The sequence below is a fragment of the Microcaecilia unicolor genome, chromosome 10 (genome assembly GCF_901765095.1).
Source record: "Microcaecilia unicolor chromosome 10, aMicUni1.1, whole genome shotgun sequence".
NCBI lineage: Eukaryota > Metazoa > Chordata > Amphibia > Gymnophiona > Siphonopidae > Microcaecilia > Microcaecilia unicolor.
Window position 1 is genome coordinate 93,023,034 of NC_044040.1, and position 18,206 is coordinate 93,041,239.

The 18,206-nt window shown below is 44.4% G+C and overlaps 1 protein-coding gene across 1 annotated transcript in view; it reads left to right on the plus strand.

Moving 5' to 3' along the window:
- DGKI (diacylglycerol kinase iota) overlaps nucleotides 1-18,206 on the plus strand; it is a 1,705,262-nt gene that overhangs the window by 291,365 nt on the left and 1,395,691 nt on the right.

The window sequence follows — 18,206 nt, forward strand, 5'->3', positions numbered from 1 at the left end:
TAGGGATGCTCCTTTTATTCAAAAAACAAACAAAAAAGGTAAAAAAGGAATTTGAGTTCATTTTTATGAACGTTTCCTTTATGCTTGTTGACTTTTAGTTTTTGTCTACAGACAAAAAGTAACAGCCTCTGGCACTCCATGATACAGTATCATAGACAGACATACATTTTTTTTTTTGGGGGGGGGGCACTATTTACACGGGTGGACACTAGGCTCCACATTATCTCTGCCTCATAAGTACAAGAATAGCCATACTGGGTCAGACCAATGGTCCATCTAGTCCAGTATCCTGCTTCCAACAGTGGCCAATCCAGGTCATTAGTACTTGGCAGAAACCCAAATAGCAACATGCCATGTTACCAATCCCAAGACAAGCAGTGGTTTCCCCTCTGTGTATCTCCAACTAAATTAAAATTAAAAGTACCTTAGTTGGGAGGGGTCCTTATGACTATACAGTACAGGAACTTTGTTCCTTGCCACTTCTACCAAGAAGGCGGCAGCATGACACAAATGAAGGTAAGAGCTCAGCCAGTTGGTCCTCCTCAAAGAGTCAAAAGGAAGCACAGCATAAAATTCAGCAGCAGCAGCTGATGGATTACTGTGGATTGTTGAGGGGGAGAGACTAAAATTATCTCCTCAAATGTTGAGGGGGAGAGAATAAAGTTATCTCCTCAAATCTTGCAGAGTATCTTCATGTGTTGATCGTTTTGAATAACATCTATATCGAATATCAGCAAAGCACAATATAATTGAAGTATGGTTGGAAAGAAAAGGAAGAATGCATACTGCTGCACGTTACCCAGGATAAAAAGGTGCTTATCCATAGCCTACACACTGGGGCTAATGATGGTGGTAGTGGAAGCACAGATACTACCCATTCAGATAACACTTCAGCTGCAGATAAAGGCTATTGGTAGACTTATTTATGAACCCATTGCAACAGGAGATAAACCACAGAAGTTAATGAAAAGGTTAAGAGGATGAACTACTATTGAGTGAACTCCTCCAGATATAGAAGAGATAATTTAATGCTAACATTTTGCTACTCTCCCTGTATTTAAACCAAGAGCAATATGAAGAGATGCTGCCACAAGAGTCCCATTGGCCTGAAGGGGATTCTAGCGGGATTCCTGCAAACCCTGTTCCTATGCAGCTCTCTAGTCTCAGTGTGTGGTTGAGACAGTTCAGGGGTTAGAAATTGAGATTTGCTAGGAACTGGGCAACAATACGGAAAAGGGGGAGCCTATTCTGAATGGATGGGCTGTACCTTAAAGTCACGTTCCCAGGCTTTAAACAACCAGGCGTGAACTCTGGAACAACTTGAGCCCTTGGCCTACTGTTGTTGAGCGGCAGCAGGAGGCAAAACCCTCCAAGCAAGACTGGGCAGGATTCAGGATGCACTTGGCTAGAGTCAGATACTGAAACAAGCTTGGCTTGACTGGGCTGGAACCAAATGCTGGAACGGACTTGCTTGACTGGACTGGAACCGGATACTGGAACAAGCTTGGCTTGATTGGACCGGAACTGGATTCAGGAACAAGCTTGGCTACAAACAGGACAGATACAAGCAGGGAGGGGACTAGAGCTAAAGACTACCAGGGTAAAGACAGACAAGCAGGGACAGAACCAAAGCTGAAGGCTTGCAAGGCAGAGGCAAGCAGGAAAGGGACTGGAGCTAAACAGTACTAGGGTAAAGACAGACAAGCAGGGGCAGAACCAAAGCTGACCCACACAAACAACAGAACTAAGGCTGAAGCTAAGGTAGAAGGGACTAGAACAAGCAAGGCAGACTGGGCAGGACACAAGGCTAACCCACACAGACAAACAAGAGAACAAAGGCTAAAGGCAGAAGTGCACACAGGCACCACAATTAGGAAGACAAGACACAGAAGTGCCCACAGGCACACAGACTAGAACAAGGCAGAAGTGCAACTGCACACGGACTAACCTAGGGACCTTTGGCATTGCAAAGGCCCTGAATGAAAGTCAACCACTTCCTTATAAACAGGACAGAGACAGGAAATACACAGAACCCAAAGTGAGGCTTGAAACACAGAGGAAGTGGAAACCCTACAGGATAGAGGCAGGAAATACACACTGAACACCGAAGTGAGGCTTGGAACACACAGAAAGTAGAAACCAGGGGCATAGCTATGGGTGGGCCTGGGTGGGCACAGGCCCACCCAGTCGTTTACAACTTTCCACAACGATGATAACTTCATCTTCTTGCTTGCAGCGGCGAGCGGGCGGGCGTAAAGGCAGAAGGCAGCCAGGCTCGACTCCCTCCTTCGCTTCCTGCCCTCTCAGCGTCGCGCCCGCCCGAAAGGAAATGACGTCAGAGGAAAGCGGGATGGCGTGGAGAGAGGGCAGGAAGTGAAGGAGGGAGTCGAGCCTGGCTGCCTTCTGCCTTTACGCCCGCCCACCCGCTCGCCGCTGCAGGCAAGAAGACGAAGTCATCATCGTCACGCAGGTCCCACATTACATTCTTGATGATGCCCCGCTCCTGACATGCTTACCCTCCCCCAGCCATCCCTCCTCTTGTGCTCTCTTATTTATCCGTCTGTCCCCCTTCAGTCTCCTCACCACCATCTCTCTCGCTCTTCCCAAGTCCATTCTCTTCTCAGACTCACTCCTTCACCTCTTTTCTCACTCCTGTTCTTCTCTGTTGCCCTAGTCTCTCATGTTTTATTGCCTTCCAAACTTCCCTCTCTGTGTCTTATTCTCTCTTCTCATTTTGACCCTGCTCTGCCCGCCCTTCTCTTTGCTACCAGCCATCTTTCTGATTTTGTTTTTTGTTCTGTTTTTTTTCTCCTTTTGGAGGAGGGGTTGCTGAGTCCAGTGCAAAACAACCCCATTAAATTAAATTGGGGGGGGTGGAGGGGGAGTAGAGTCTAATAGTACACCCATAGCAATGATAGTGAGTGAGGCTGAGGGGTCAGCACCGTCATACACAAGGCTTACGCTTTTGACTTTATATTTTTTTTGTCCAGTGAAATGTGCACAAGTCCAAACTTAAAGCCCACCTCAGGTAAGGTGCAGAGAAAGTGCAAAATAGCTCCCCCAACATGTATCTCCTGTTGCCTTCTTGCAGGCTCTGTTATTGACTCCTCTCTTTTGACTCCTAACCACTACTCACTTGCCCTGTCCTTTATCCTCACCTATTTATCCCCTTACCCTTAATTGTTCTGTCTGTTTTACCTGTCTTATCTAGATTGTAAGCTATTTGAGCAGGGACTGTCTTTTTTGTATATGGTGTACAACGCTGTGTATGCCTTGTAGCGCTATAGAAATGATAAATAGTAGTAGTAGTAGTAGTCCACTGTAAGGAAGAAAGCCATTTGGTAAATGTGTTTCTACTCCCCTGCGCAGCCGTCGCCGTTCACTCAAAACACAGCAAGCAAACCTGTGAGCTGCTGCATCCACGTTGTTGTTCTTTATTGAGAGAGGGGAAATGCTGCGAAGGGGGAGGGGGTGGGGGAGACGCTGGATAGAATGGGGAAGGGGATGGAAAGAAACAGGATGGGCAGGGAAGAGAGGAGAATTGCTGGACAACAGGGATTGATGGAGGGGACAGGAGAGAGAGGAAATTTGCTGGAGATGGATGGAGGAGAAGGCAGGGGAGAATGGAGAGTTGCTGGACATGGATGGATGGAGAGGAGGGCAGGGGAGAGAGGAGAATTGCTGAACATGGATGGATGAATGCAGGGGACAGAGGACATTTGCAAGGTATGGGTGGATGGAGGAGAGGGCAGGAGAGAATGGAGAGTTGCTGGACAGATGGATGGAGGGAGGGGAGAGAAGTCAGGGAGGAGATGTGCATGGATGGAGGGGAAGGGAGAGATGAGACATGCTGAACATGGATGGAGGGGAGGGAAGACAGAGGAAGTAGATGCACATGGATGGAGGGGAGTGAGGAGAAATGCTGGATATGGATGGAGGGAAAATTGCTGAGTTTAAGGGCTGGTTTGGAACACGTTGAGAGCAGATACTGAAACTCGAGGAAGGATAGGGACAGGGCTACAGATGGTAGACAGGACACATAAGGACACAGGAGGATGGTGGACATGGTGAGAGAAAAAATATCAAATGGAAAGAAGACACTGGGACCAAAGCGAATAGATCAGACAACAAAGGTAGAAAAAAGTATTTTATTCAGAATTTATTAATTACTACTACTATTTAGCATTTCTATAGTGCTACAAGGCGTACACAGCGCTGCACAATTGGAATATGTCAGCTTTTGGAAATGTGCATCTGTGATATTTTGCATGTAAGTTTCAATTTTTCTGGTATTGCTGCATGCTGAGTCTGACTTCTTGAGTTAACTTTCCAGTTCAGTATTTTGCCTTCATATTTTTTGATTTCTAGTTCCTTGTGTCATGTCTGTTGTGTCATGTGTTTTTCATGTGTGATCAAGGTGCAGTATTCTGCTAGCATGTAGTATTTGCAGCCCTTTTTGTTTTGCTTTTTTTTCACGAGGTAGTGTATTGGTGTTTTAGAGCCTAGTTTAATTACAGTTCTGCCTTTTCAAGCATAAGGTTGTAGCTCATCCTGTCCTTGGAATTAGTGCTGTTATAGTTTAGTAAGGATATGAGTGTGTTTTTGCACAAGTTTGTGTATAGCATTTTGCAGTGGAGAGATTGTGGGATAATGTAATTATATTTATATATATTTAAAACATTTTATTGAACAAGAAAAGAAACAAATACAAACACTGTAGATTCATGTCATCATTTACAACAATTTCACCCCCACCCATTCCCCCTTCCCCTTCCCACCTCCCCTCCCCCCTTCCCATTCCTGATAACCTTTATCATGAGACTAGTCCGGTGAGAAAAGAAGCTGTTTACGTGCCACTGGGTGAAGTGTCATTAAAAAAACGCTGCCACGTATATTTAAACTGTCGTTGCTCAGCAAATGAGGCCCTTTGCAAGCTACACCTCTCCAATTTTACCAAGTCTATCATGTGCGTTCTCCACACTGACACCGAGGGTCCATGCGCCTCTCTCCAATACAATAGGATCACTTTCTTCCCCATCAATACTGACTTGCGTAAGAATTGTAGCAAGCCCGCTGGGGGTCTATCCTCCAGCTGGAAGTCCTCAAATAGAATCTGCGCTGAAACTGGAACAGGTTTCTTCCAGAGCTGAGATGCGGTACGCATGACCTGTGTCCAAAAGCTGGAAATGTCTGGGCACTGCCAAAACATGTGTGCCAAGGTGGCCAGGTCCTGCGCGCATTTAGGGCAGGCTCCCTTTGTATCCATCCTCGCTCTGTATGCCCTCCTTGGTGATATGTGGAGTCTTAAGGCAAACTTATACTGTAATTCCCAGTATCTTGGAAATGTCTCTCTCCTTTGAATAGATGTGAAGTGCTGATGAAATTGACCCTCTGTTATGATAGTTTGTAAATCCTCAGTCCATTGATCTATGAGTTTCTTGAAATTTATTTCTTCAGTCGTATCCTTAAGGTATCTATGATGAAAACGCATTGGTACTGCAGTACTAGCGTTTAAGGTGAGTGCTTCGCTCAACACATCCTGCACATCCTCAGTTAGATTAGACCACCCTAAGGAGGTAATGTAATGCTTTATCTGCAAATATGCAAGCCAATCAGTGTGCTTTAAGCCAAAAGACTGTCTAAGTTCGGTAAAGGGTTTGACAGTTCCCTCCTCTGTGATCATTTGGCTTATATATTTTATCCCTTGCACTGTCCAGTGTCGGAACTCTCTCGACTCTGTACCTGCTATAAAGTCTGGATTGCGGTTGAGGGGCAGATACGGAGTGCTCGCTGCAGAGAATCCATGTCTCCGACAGAGCCACCTCCAGGCTGCTCTGGACGACCGCAGCATTGGATTGTTCCTTATGTCCCGAACCCGTGCTCCAGGCATTGTGTGCAATAGCCAACTGAGGTGTGCAGATGGCATCAAAGCCCCCTCTACTGCTCTGTCCGAAAAGTCATTAGTCTCTGCGATCCAATCTCATATGTGTCTCATGGCACATGCTACAGACAGATATTTAATATTGGCTAGTCCCATACCTCCCTGTTCTTTAGGTTTCTGCAAACTAGAAACTGGCAATCTCGGTTTCCGTCCCCTCCATAAGAATCCTTGCAAGGCGTTATGTAATATTCTTTCTTCTTTTCTCCTCAGCGCCAGTGGTAGCATTTGAAACAAATACAGCCAGCGAGGCGCTAGCATCATGTTAAATAATGAAATGCGTCCCACCAGCGCCAAGGGGACCCCGCCCCAAAGACCCAACAATCTTTTTGTTTCAATAAGTAATGGAATTACATTTTTCTCATATAATTTCATGGGATCAACAGTAATGGTCACCCCTAGATAAATAATTTGTTCCCTTGCCCATGTTAGTGGAAATGTCCCTTTCCATGCCAATTGAGTCTCCTCTTGTATTGGCATTGCCAAGGATTTGATGAGGTTCAATTTGTACCCCGAAAGGTTACCATACTCCTCTATTACTTGGAGCAGCCTGGACAAGGAGCTCCGCGGTTCACTTAAGAGAACAAGGAGGTCATCCGCATATGCGAGCACTTTAAGTTTACAATCATTCAGACACACTCCCCCTATATCCCCATCTGCACGAATCATGCATAATAATGGTTCTAACACTAAAAGGAACAGCAAGGGAGACGGGGCAACCCTGTCTGGTCCCACGACCAATGGGAATCTGTCTGCACTCTATTTACTAACACACGAGCCTGGGGCGTAGTATACATAGCCTGTATAGCATCCAGATACCACCCATGCAGTCCCACTCTCCGTAAAGTTGTGAACAGGAAAGGCCAGCCCACCCTATCAAATGCCTTTTCTGCATCTAAACTCACGATCAGATATGGGTTACGGCTGGCCCTTCCATGCAGTACTGCAGCTATGAGTCTCCTAACGTTGATGACAGACTGCCTTCCCTTCACGAACCCCACCTGGTCTCCTTGTATCACCCGGGGTATCATCGGTGACAATCTCTCTGATAAGATTTTAGACAAGATCTTTATATCCACATCGATCAATGAGATTGGTCGGTAAGACCCCGGGTGCATGGGATCCTTCCCTGGTTTGGGTATAAGGCTAATCAGCGCTGTATTGGTGTGTTGGGGGAATTTCTTTTCTTCTACTACTGTTGTATAATAGTCTAATAAGGGACCAGTAATCTGGTTCTGCAAGATCTTAAAAAATTCTCCCATGTAGCCATCTGGCCCAGGGGCCGAGGAGTGCTTTAATGCTTTGATGGCTCTCTGAATCTCCCTAGTGGAGATTGGTGAGTTAAGTGATTCTGCCATCTCTTCCGACAAATGTAGCATGCCAGATTGTTCTATATACTTCTTCATTTCCGCCTCTGATCTCTGTGATATCTCTGGTGCATATGCTTTTGCGAAATAATTCCTAAAAATCTTAGCAATCTCTGTGAGATCTGCAATGGGAGTACCGTGTTCATCCTTCACCACTGATATGTAGTGAGGTCTCCGCATTCTTTTAGCTAAGCGCGCCATCATGCCCCCAGTTTTTTCCCCAAATCTAAAGAATCTATATTTCTGGTAGAGGAGTGCTCTAGTTGTTTTCTCATGTATGAGACTGTTGAGCGCCACTCTAGTGGCTGTCAAAGTTTCATATGTGTTCTGTGTGGGCTGTCTTGTATATCTCTTTTTTAGAGCTCTCAACTTATTTTCCAGTTCCACTATTTTAGCAGTTATTCTACAGTTTCTCCCACTGACATATGATATTATACTCCCTCTGATTACTGCTTTTGCAGTTGACCAGAACAGTACAGGGTCTTCTATATGCTGACTATTCGTGGACTCAAACTCTTGCCATTTAGATTGTAGATAAGTGACAAACTCCCTTGAAGATGATAGGTAAGTTGGGAACCTCCAATGTGGTGCACTCTGAAAGTAGTGGGGCGCCTGTAAGTCCACCCATACCATCACGTGGTCGGAGATCCCCTCGGGCCCTATTGTGGCTTCAGATATGTGTTGGAAAATGTGCTGTGTCACAAAAATATAATCCAGCCGAGATTGTGTTTTATGTGCCCTGGAAATATGTGTAAAGTCTAGCTCCTCCGAATGGAGGAGTCTCCAAGGGTCCACCACCCCCAACGCTGTGGTGAACAATTCTAATTCAGTGGGTGAATGTGTGGGTCTATGGGACCCCTGCCCTGTGCGGTCTAATGTTGGATCTATCACCGCGTTCATATCTCCAGCTAGTATCAGTTGCAGGTTTGGATATTTCTGGCATTCTTTCAATAGGTGTGCAAACAGTTCTGTCTTGTTCCCTACAGGGGCATATAGGGCCACCAATAAGAACTCTCGTCCCTGCACATTTACCTGAAGCCCCATAAATCGGCCCTTTACGTCTTTAAAAAGTAACTTAGCATTGTATTGTAGGGATTTACTAAACAGAATGGCCACTCCCCCTCTTCGCCCATCAGCAGGAGAATCATACACTTCCCCAACCCAATAACGTATTAATTTTTTGTGCTTCTCTGATGAGAGCCTCGTTTCTTGGAGGCAAACAATGTCTGCTTGTTGCCTTCTCAGAGCTTGTAAAATTTTTGTTCTCTTAGCTGGCGAAGTAATGCCACAAACATTCCAAGATACCATTCGTACACATCTACCTTTTTGTCTAACCATTATCTATGGACCAAGATTCTTCTGAGTATAGTACTTTATATCTCAACCCTAGGGCGCCCAGCCTCACCCCAGGGAAGCCCAGGCTATCCATTCCAGTGTGTTTATTTGGTGTCCACCATTCCCAGTTACTATTCATTCGTCCATCTCTTCTCTCTTCCCAGACTATATTAGATTCTTGTCCCCAGTTACTTTCCCTTCCCTCCCCTTCCCCTATCTCTCCCGTCCCTTCTTTACCCTTTACATGCATCCGACCCACAAATGAGTCAGATATCCAGGTCATGTTCAATGCCATCGGCCCCAACCTATCCTATATGATATCATTAACTCTCACAAGACAATTATTTATAACATTCCTTCCAGTTATCTTGTTTAACAGTGAACGATAACCTCTGTGCATTTTCTACTAATATTGCATTATCAAACAAACCACATTACCAGTCTCAGCATTGGATGATAACTGTTTCACTTATCCAATAACTGTGCCATATATTCTTGTGCAGCCTCAGTGGCGGTAAACGATTTCCACTGATTATTGTGGTGTATTTTAAGAATCGCTGGATATAGCAGCAAAAATTTTATATTGTGCTCGTGAAGCTTCTTGCACAAGGGAGTAAACTGCTTCCGTTGTTCCTGGAGCATCATTGAGTAATCCTGGAATATTAGAATCTTATGCCCTTTATATTGCAGTGTGGCGCGTTTCATGCGATATCCCCTGAGAATTTCTACCTTGTGGGTATAATTGTGGACTTTTATTAGCACCGCTCGTGGAGTTTGGCGGCCATCTTGAAGTCTCCCCACGCGGTGCGCTCTTTCTAGGCATAAGGGCCCTAATGTGTCTGATAAGGCCAGTTCTTCAGCCAGCCACTTCTCTAGTATTGTCGGAAGATCTCTGTCTCCTATTTCCTCTGGGAGTCCTATGATTCGAAGATTCGCTCGTCGAGACCTGTTTTCTAGGTCGTCCATTTTCTCCTCCATCCTGCTCACTTTCTTTTGAAGCTGTTCCACTGCCGTTTCTGTTGCTGGGCCCGCATCCTCTAGTGCGGAGACCCGATTCTCTAGCTCTCCTGCTCTTCTATTGATGTCGGTAAGTAACGCTTCGATACTTACTATTCTCTCCTCTAAACGATTGATTTGCGGCTCCAGCGCTTTCCCAACTGCAGCTATTATTTGTGAGACTTGTTCCTCGGAGAAAACTGGTCCTTCCTGTTGCTTTTTCTCCTCCATTTTTGCTCCCAGCGCTTTCGTTTTCTCCTTCTCGCGTTTCACTCCCTTGCCTACCATTCCGCTCGGGGAACTCTCCAAATACTTTTCCATTCACTCCACTCCCTTGCAGTTATCAGGATTTGTGCCAGAACTGTCCCGTTTAGAGTTATAAAGTTCAATTTTCGGGTTGGGGCCTCGGAGAGCTAGCTCTACACGTCTGGCTCTCTCACAGCATCACGTGACCTCTATGTAATGTAATTATATTTTAAAAAATATCAATTTTTCCATTAAGTATGTATGTGGTTATACTGATGCAGGGCAGCTGTTGGGCAGACTACTTAGAAATCCATCATCAAGTGAATTCTAAGGCATTATTTTGTAGGATCCCAAGAGACACTACTCATACTTATATAGACAGTGCGTGCCCACCCATATTAGCTCTGGGCCCACCCAAAATCTCAGGTCTGGCTATGCCACTGGTAGAAACCCTACACTCAACACCAAAGTGAGGCTAGGAACACACAGGACAAACACAACCATGCAGAAAAGAAGCCAGCTCATGAACTGACCGGCAGAAAAGGTGAGTCAAAAGAGGGGTCACGGCCACAATCGTGACACTTAACCAGGCTGCTGCTGCTGCTGCTTACACTTAAAAAGGAGATAGTGCAACTTTTAAACTAGATCAGGTAGGGGGTGGGGGTAGGAGCCAACAGTCATTCAGGAGCACATGGTTCAGAGTGAGGTATCTTTGAGGGATATTATCAAAACAGGGAAGTTATGGAATCCTGATAGGTTACAATAAAGGTGAAAGAAAGCCAGAAACCATTAAGGGGAGAGCAGAGTAAAGAACTGCAGATTATACTTGTCAACTTCTAAGCAGCTTGTAGATATAAGGAAAAAAAACACAATTTGAAATGTGTATAAATGTAGAAGCTTAAAAAATAAGATGAGCGAGTAAATATCACCAAATGAAGAGGTAAATATAATATGCATTTCAGAGATTTGGTAGTAAAAGAACAATCAATGGGACATTGTGTTAATCAGGGTACAAATTATATCACAATGATAGGGTGGATCAAATTAGAGTAATGCCAAATTAGAGTTACTTGATACTGGATTTCGCATTAGGGGTCTCCACCCAAGAAAAAGATCTAGGTGTTGTTGTAGACAACGCATTACTCTGCAGGGGCCACAGATAAGCTAGACAAGACCACAGGTAAAGATTCTTTGCATTTCTGAATTTGGGGAGCAAACATTCCCACCTAGGCACCTTGCAAATATTTATTATAACTTATCTTTTTCATTTGGTGAAGTGTAGCCAATTAAGCATTAGAAATCAGGAATCACAGCATAAAGTGGTTGAATTGGAGAAAAATTAGCACAATCAAGAGGGTAATTACAGCAGGTAGATCATCATAACGATCAGCAGGAGGACCTTCCCTTTGTCACTGAACAGGAAATGCAGTAAAACTAGTGTCCCAAATACGGTAAATCTATACAAAACCAGTAATTGACACTAGAAAATATAGCTAATCAAACTATTGTATTTTAGAAGGAGAAAATCCCTCCAAAACCTATCGGACGTGAAAATATAAGAGCCGTTGATGAGTTTCTATCATGGGGATTTATATACTCTCCTTATTTTTTGTTTTTTATGTGCTCAATGCTAAACTTCAAAACCATTTAAGTTTGACTTAAATCTAAACATTGTTTGAAGCACAGAGACTTGAAAACAATGGAAAGCTGAACCAGCAACACTAGTCCTTGAAGAAGCCACACAGAGGTGAAACGGTGGCACCGTCGGACTTAAGCTAAGTGTTGCTTAATACATTATTGGCACTTTCCTTTAAGCTTGTTTGTTTAGATTTAAGTCAAACTTAAATGGTTTTGAAGTTTAGCATTGAGCACATAGGACTTAAGCTAAGTGTTGCTTAATACATTATTGGCGCGTTCCTTTAAGCCTATTTGTTTAGATTTAAGTCAAACTTAAATGGTTTTGAAGTTTAGCATTGAGCACATAAAAACCAAAAAATAAGGAGAGTATATAAATCCCCATGATAGAAACTCATCAATGGTTCTTATATTTTCCATTGTAAACCTAGGACTGAACGTCCGATAGGTTTCTGAGGGATTTTCTCCTAAAATATATTAGTTTGATTAGCCATATTTTCTAGTGTCAGTTATTGGTTTTGTATAAACCTTCCCTTTGCCCCTGCCCCTGAGATATGAGAGAAGCAGTAGATTACAAATACTAGCTCTGCAGTCCCGAGGCCATGCACTGCTCTCAGGACAAATGATACTTCTGCAAACTGAGTTCCCAAGTGAAAGTTCTGATGAAAAATCCCAAGTAACTAACTCTTGTAATAGAGATCTTATTTAGCTTCCCAGGAGGCGGGTGATTTCTTTAGCTATTCAGAAAAATGCTTCTCTTGCGCTCATGCAAGACAAGGCACTTCCTTCTCCAGATGCCTTTTAAACACCTTACCTTAGTTTGGTCTCCATCTCCTATCTCTCTATTCCAATTGGATATGTAAATGCTAGGTCAGTGGTCAGTAAAACTGATATTATTAGGGGCCGGTTGGTAGAGAAACAATTTGGGTTGTTGCTGGTTTCTGAAATGTGGTTTTCGTTCAACAGAAGATCCTTTACTCAATGCTTTATGTCCCCCTGGTTACAAGGTCCTTCATCAAATTAGAGCTAAACAGAAAGGGGGTGGAATTGCCATCATTTACAAGGCCTTCTTCAAAGTAGAACTATTGTCCTAACTGAACTCTTCTGATCTCAAGATATTTGCCTGCAAGTTAAGCGATCCTGCATTGCTGGAGCCCATATGCCTTGTTCTGTTCCATTGCCCTCCAGGAAGTTGGTCTGCCTCAGAAAGCTATTTTACTGAATTCCTCTCAAATATTTGTGTTAAATATGCTAATGTTTTACTAGTAGGTGATATTAGCTTGCATCTTGATAACTATAGTGATGTCAAGACAAAGAGCTTGATTTTTTTTGCCTCCTGGTGATTTCTTCTGCCACATTCCCAATCCTCTGCTAAATCTTTTGGCTTATAGAACTATGCATCTGGAGAATTTCTACTTGGGAAATCCATCCTGGTGTCATGTCCCTTGGTCAGATCATAAGACTCTGGAGTTCACTCTTTACTGGAGGGAAGTTGCTAGATCTCTTCAGTCCACTGCTACATCTCCTTCTTTTAAATTGAGAGGCAGAATTGATCCTGTAAAATTCTGGTCTGGAATCTTTGATAGTCCACAACTTCCAGACATAGAAAGCAATGATTTTTTTTGTAAGTGGGATGAGTTATGTTTTACCCTGGATAGTATAGCTCCCATCAAAGTTTTGCCCAAACTCAAGAAAAATGTCAGGAAGTATTTTTTCACAGAGAGAGTGGTGGATGCTTGGAATGCTCTCCCACGGGAGGTGGTGGAGAGGAAAACGGTAATGGAATTCAAACATGCGTGGGATAAACATAAAGGAATCCTGTTCTGAGGGAATGGATCCTCAGAAGCTTAGCCGAGATTGGGTGGCAGAGCCGGTGGTGGGAGGTGGGGCTGGTGGTTGGGAGGCACGGATAGTGCTGGGCAGACTTATATGGTCTGTGCCCTGAAAATGACAGATACAAATTAAGGTAAGGTATACACAAAAAGTAGCACATATGAGTTTATCTTGTTGGGCAGACTGGATGGACCGTGCAGGTCTTTTTCTGCTGTCATCTACTATGTTACTATGTCTAGAGTGTCTCCCTGGTACAATCAGAATATTCTCCTCCTGAAGAGGCAGTGTAGAAAATTAGACAGGACGTGGTTCGACATAAATCTGATGAGAATAAAATGCATTGGAGAAAAGCTCAGGGATTATAAGAAAAAGATCATAGAAGCTAAAACCCTCTACTGTAAAGAGCAAATTGGTCACAACCACTTAAACACCCATAGGCTCTGTAACCTTATTAGTAAGCTTGTATCGACTGGTATTGTCAGTAACTGTAGCCATTCCCTCTGCTAATCAGTTAACTACGTATTTTGAACAAAAACATGAGGTATGGACAAGCTCCCCAAATGGAGAGGAAGAAGAGAAATCCTCCGGTCAACCATCTGTACAAGCACTCCCAAAGATAGCAGGTTATCCAACGAAGCAGGCTAATCCAGATAGCCGGTTTTCCCAAGTTAACTGGCTAGTCCACAACACGGAGAGAAGACGTGGGTGCAAACTCCACCCACACCTGAACTGACATCAGACATGGCGGGGATACAGCTGCCATGCCTAACAGCACACAGCTGTTCGGCATGCCGCCTAAGGCACAAGACAAAGGCGTGTACCTTAGTGCGCACCTTTGCACACCAACAGCCAGCAGCACAAGAAAAGAAAGTCCTACTAAGATACAAGAACTCCCTGATAGAATCTAATCTCTCTATGCTCCAAAATGGACGGATTGTGGTGGTACATACATGTTGTTAATAGCCTGCATAGCCAGTACAACCACGGGAGGGCAGAATAGGTTAGAGAAATGGCTCCCAAATTATTACAGCAGAATTGTGAGAGAGGATGTTAGAAGTCTAAGCTTTCCATCCTCCAACTTGGAAAAATACAATAGTAATACAGGTTAAGATATCAAATAAAGATAGATGAGAATCAATATTAAAAAAAAGGACATGAGGGAAAAAAATAAACAGAAAAATGCACTGAAATACGTAAAAATAAATACACAATTGAATGGTGAGGTCTTGCCAGTCCCCTGGTACTACTTCAGTGCAAGATCCTTGATTAACAAGGCCATAATAGTGAGGGACTGGTTGGAACTCGAACAGCCTGGATTGGTGTTTGTGACAAAAACATGGTTACAATCAAAAGAGGATCCAGTCCTATGAGACCTCTTACCAGGAGGATATAAAATCACACATGTTATTTCGTGCATCTAAAAGAGGTGGCGAGGTGGCAATAATACATAAAAGTTTCTTTAACGTTCAGATTGAGGTGCGTTATTAGTCAGCCTGCTTAGAATTATTATCATTCAAGATCCTTGATTAACAAGGCCATAATAGTGAGGGACTGGTTGGAACTCGAACAGCCTGGATTGGTGTTTGTGACAAAAACATGGTTACAATCAAAAGAGGATCCAGTCCTATGAGACCTCTTACCAGGAGGATATAAAATCACACATGTTATTTCGTGCATCTAAAAGAGATGGCGAGGTGGCAATAATACATAAAAGTTTCTTTAACGTTCAGATTGAGGTGCGTTATTAGTCAGCCTGCTTAGAATTATTATCATTCAAGATCAGAAACACTTCACTACTAGGTAGCTTACAGTGTGCTGTATGTTCTCCGAGGACAAGCAGGCTTCATATTTTCACAACTGGGTAGACTATCCGCGTCTCCCGGGTTGGCAGGATAGCCAGCAAAAAAGGTTTGCGAGAGCCTTCCGGAGCGTGAGGGGCGCCCCAATACACATGTGCAGAGTGCCTTCCCACCCGAGCAAAACTGTGCCTCTTCAGTTATTTTTTCTCCGCGTGAAGGACGGCAGTGTTTTTCTCGTCGCTCCTCACACACCCGGGAAAGAGCCTATTTTTGTACCTCAGCGCTGTTTTTTCACTTTATTTCCCTTTTTATTTTACTTCTTGTTTGTTAAAAAAGGAAAAAAAGATTTCCTCATTTCTTTTCGTTTTTCTGGCCTGCGTTTAAGTTTCCTTTCTATTTTCAGTGCGGGCCGCTTTCAGGCCTGCTCAGACGGTCTCCTTTCTTTTTTGTGTCTTTTTCTCTTTTTCAGGCACAATCGAGACTTTTAATTTAGCAGAAGCCATTTTTCCTTCCATGTCATTGAAGACTTCCAGTGGCTTCAAGCGTTGTACTTGGTGCAACTAGACCATTTCGGGTACTGATACACTCTCTTGGTGTATTCAGTGTGTCGGGCCCGACCACAGCCTGGCAAATTGTGTCCTTTGTCTTCGTATGAAGAAAAGGACCCAAATTTCCTGAGAAGCTCAATGTGAGAAACTTTTTGGAGCTCGGTCCAATTCTTCAATGTCGACATCGGCATCGAGGTCGGCGGCGTCAGTGACAACTTTGAGGGAAGCAACAACATTTGGAGTTGAGGTAGGAGTGGCTGCTCAGAGACCTAGAGACACTAGGAGCAGTGATGCATTGAGTGGGTCTCTACCTGCCTCGAAGTCTCTTGCTGTGCAGGCCCCCCCAGGACCATCCATTGTCAGACCCGATTCCGAGGAGATGTGAGGATTCAACGTCTTCCACATCGGCACCAAGCAGCTTGGGTGACGTGCATTGGGCGAAGGCCAAGAAGCACCGACACTGATCTCCTTCAACGCATGGTGCCAGGAGCTTCAGGACGCCAAAGGATTCAGCACCCGACAAGCGTCGACACTGGGAGGACCGCGCCTCCTCTATCCAAGAGGTTCTGATGCATCTGTCTGCCAGCAGCTGAGGCGATTCGACAACCTGACCCCATGGACTTTACTGATGGCAGCTCTCAACGAGCATATCCGGGCCCTGCTCCGAGCATTTGGAGGGCTTGATGCAGCGATGTGCATCGGCATCGGGGGTGCCTGCGCCTTCCATGCCTTCCGCTGCAGCCCTGCCTGGCCCTCAGACCACAGTGCGGCCCCTGGCACCAGCGCTGCTTGTGACTCCGGTGTCGATTGTCACCCAGGCCAGTACTCCTTCAATGTCGGTAGAGGAAACTTCGCTGGAGTCGAGGCAGGAGCCGATTCCTCGACACCGTTCCCAAAGTCATGGGTCCTCCACGTCAAGGTGGGCCCAGTCTCAGACATCCCTGAGGGAAGTGCTGTCAGACACTGCAGAGGAGCACTCATGGGAATCAGAAGAGGATCCCAGGTACTTTTACTCCGATGAGTCCTATGGGATCCCTTCTGAGCCTTCCCTTCCACCTCCTTTGTATGGGAAATGGCTGAGGCCATTCCATTCCTCATGGAAGTGGAGGATGAGCACAGGGCCAAGATGCTCAAGGTCCTGGACTACACCTACCCTCCTAAGGAGGCAGTGACGGCTCCTCTCCATGAAGTACTCAAGGCAGTCCTTGTTAGAAACTGGGCGTTCCCTCTGTCTATCCCTGTGGTCCCTAAGAAGATTGATAATATCGGATCCACGGGGAACCTGGGTTGGTGAGGTCTCAGTTACCCCACAACTCCATGGTGGTGGATGCCACTCTCAAAAAAGCCATGAGTACTAGAGACTATTATTATTATTATTTATTGCATTTGTATCCCACATTTTCCCACCTATTTGCAGGCTCAATGTGGCTTACATAGTTTAGTTATAACATTGTCATTCCAGGATATCAGATACAATTAGTAATGTGCAGAGAATAAGTAAGGGGAGGAAGAAGGAAGTGATTAGGCAGGTAAGTATAGAAGGTGGACTTTCCTAACTGGATGGGTTGGTGAGGTGGATTAGTGAGGCTATAGGTTCTCTTTGTAGGCCTTGTTAAAGAGATATGTCTTCAGAGATTTGCGAAAGTTAGTTATTTCGTCAATTGTTTTCAGGTCTGTAGGTAATGCATTCCATAGCTGCGTGCTCATGTAGGAGAAGGTAGTGGCATGCATCAGCTTATATTTTAGTCCTTTACAGCTGAGGAAGTGCAGATTGAGAAATTTGCGGGATGATCTTGTGGCATTTCTGGGAGGTAGGTCCACGAGGTTTAGCATGTAGATTGGGGCGTCTGCGTGAATGATTTTGTGTACAATCGTGCAGATCTTGAACGCAATGAGTTCCTTAAGTGGGAGCCAGTGAAGTTTCTCTCTTAGGGGTTTTGCACTTTCATATTTAGTTTTTCCAAATATGAGTCTGGCGGCAGTATTCTGGGCTGTTTGGAGTTTTTTGATAGTCTGTTCTTTGCAGCCAGCGTACAGTGCGTTGCAGTAGTCCAGATGGCTTATTACCATTGACTGTACCAGGGTTTGGAAGATGTATCTCGGAAAGAAAGATTTTACTCTTTTGAGTTTCCACATGGATTGGAACATCTTTTTCGTCGTGTCCTTCACATGGGCATCGAGAGTGAGGTTTCGATCAATGGTAACTCCAAGAATTTTCAAGTTTTGTGAGACAGGAAGAGAACAGTATGGTGTGATTATGGTGGAAAAGTTTTTTGTGTTATGTTGTGAGGTGAGTAAAAGACATTGTGTTTTTTCTGCGTTAAGTTTTAGTTGAAATGCATCCGCCCAGGTGTGCATGATGTGGAGCCTTTGGTTGATTTTGTTGGTGATTTCATTTAGATCATGTTTGAACGGGATGTAAATTGTGACATCGTCTGCATATATGTAAGGGTTGAGATTTTGATTGGCTAGAAGTTTGGCTAAAGGTATCATCATTAGGTTAAATAAG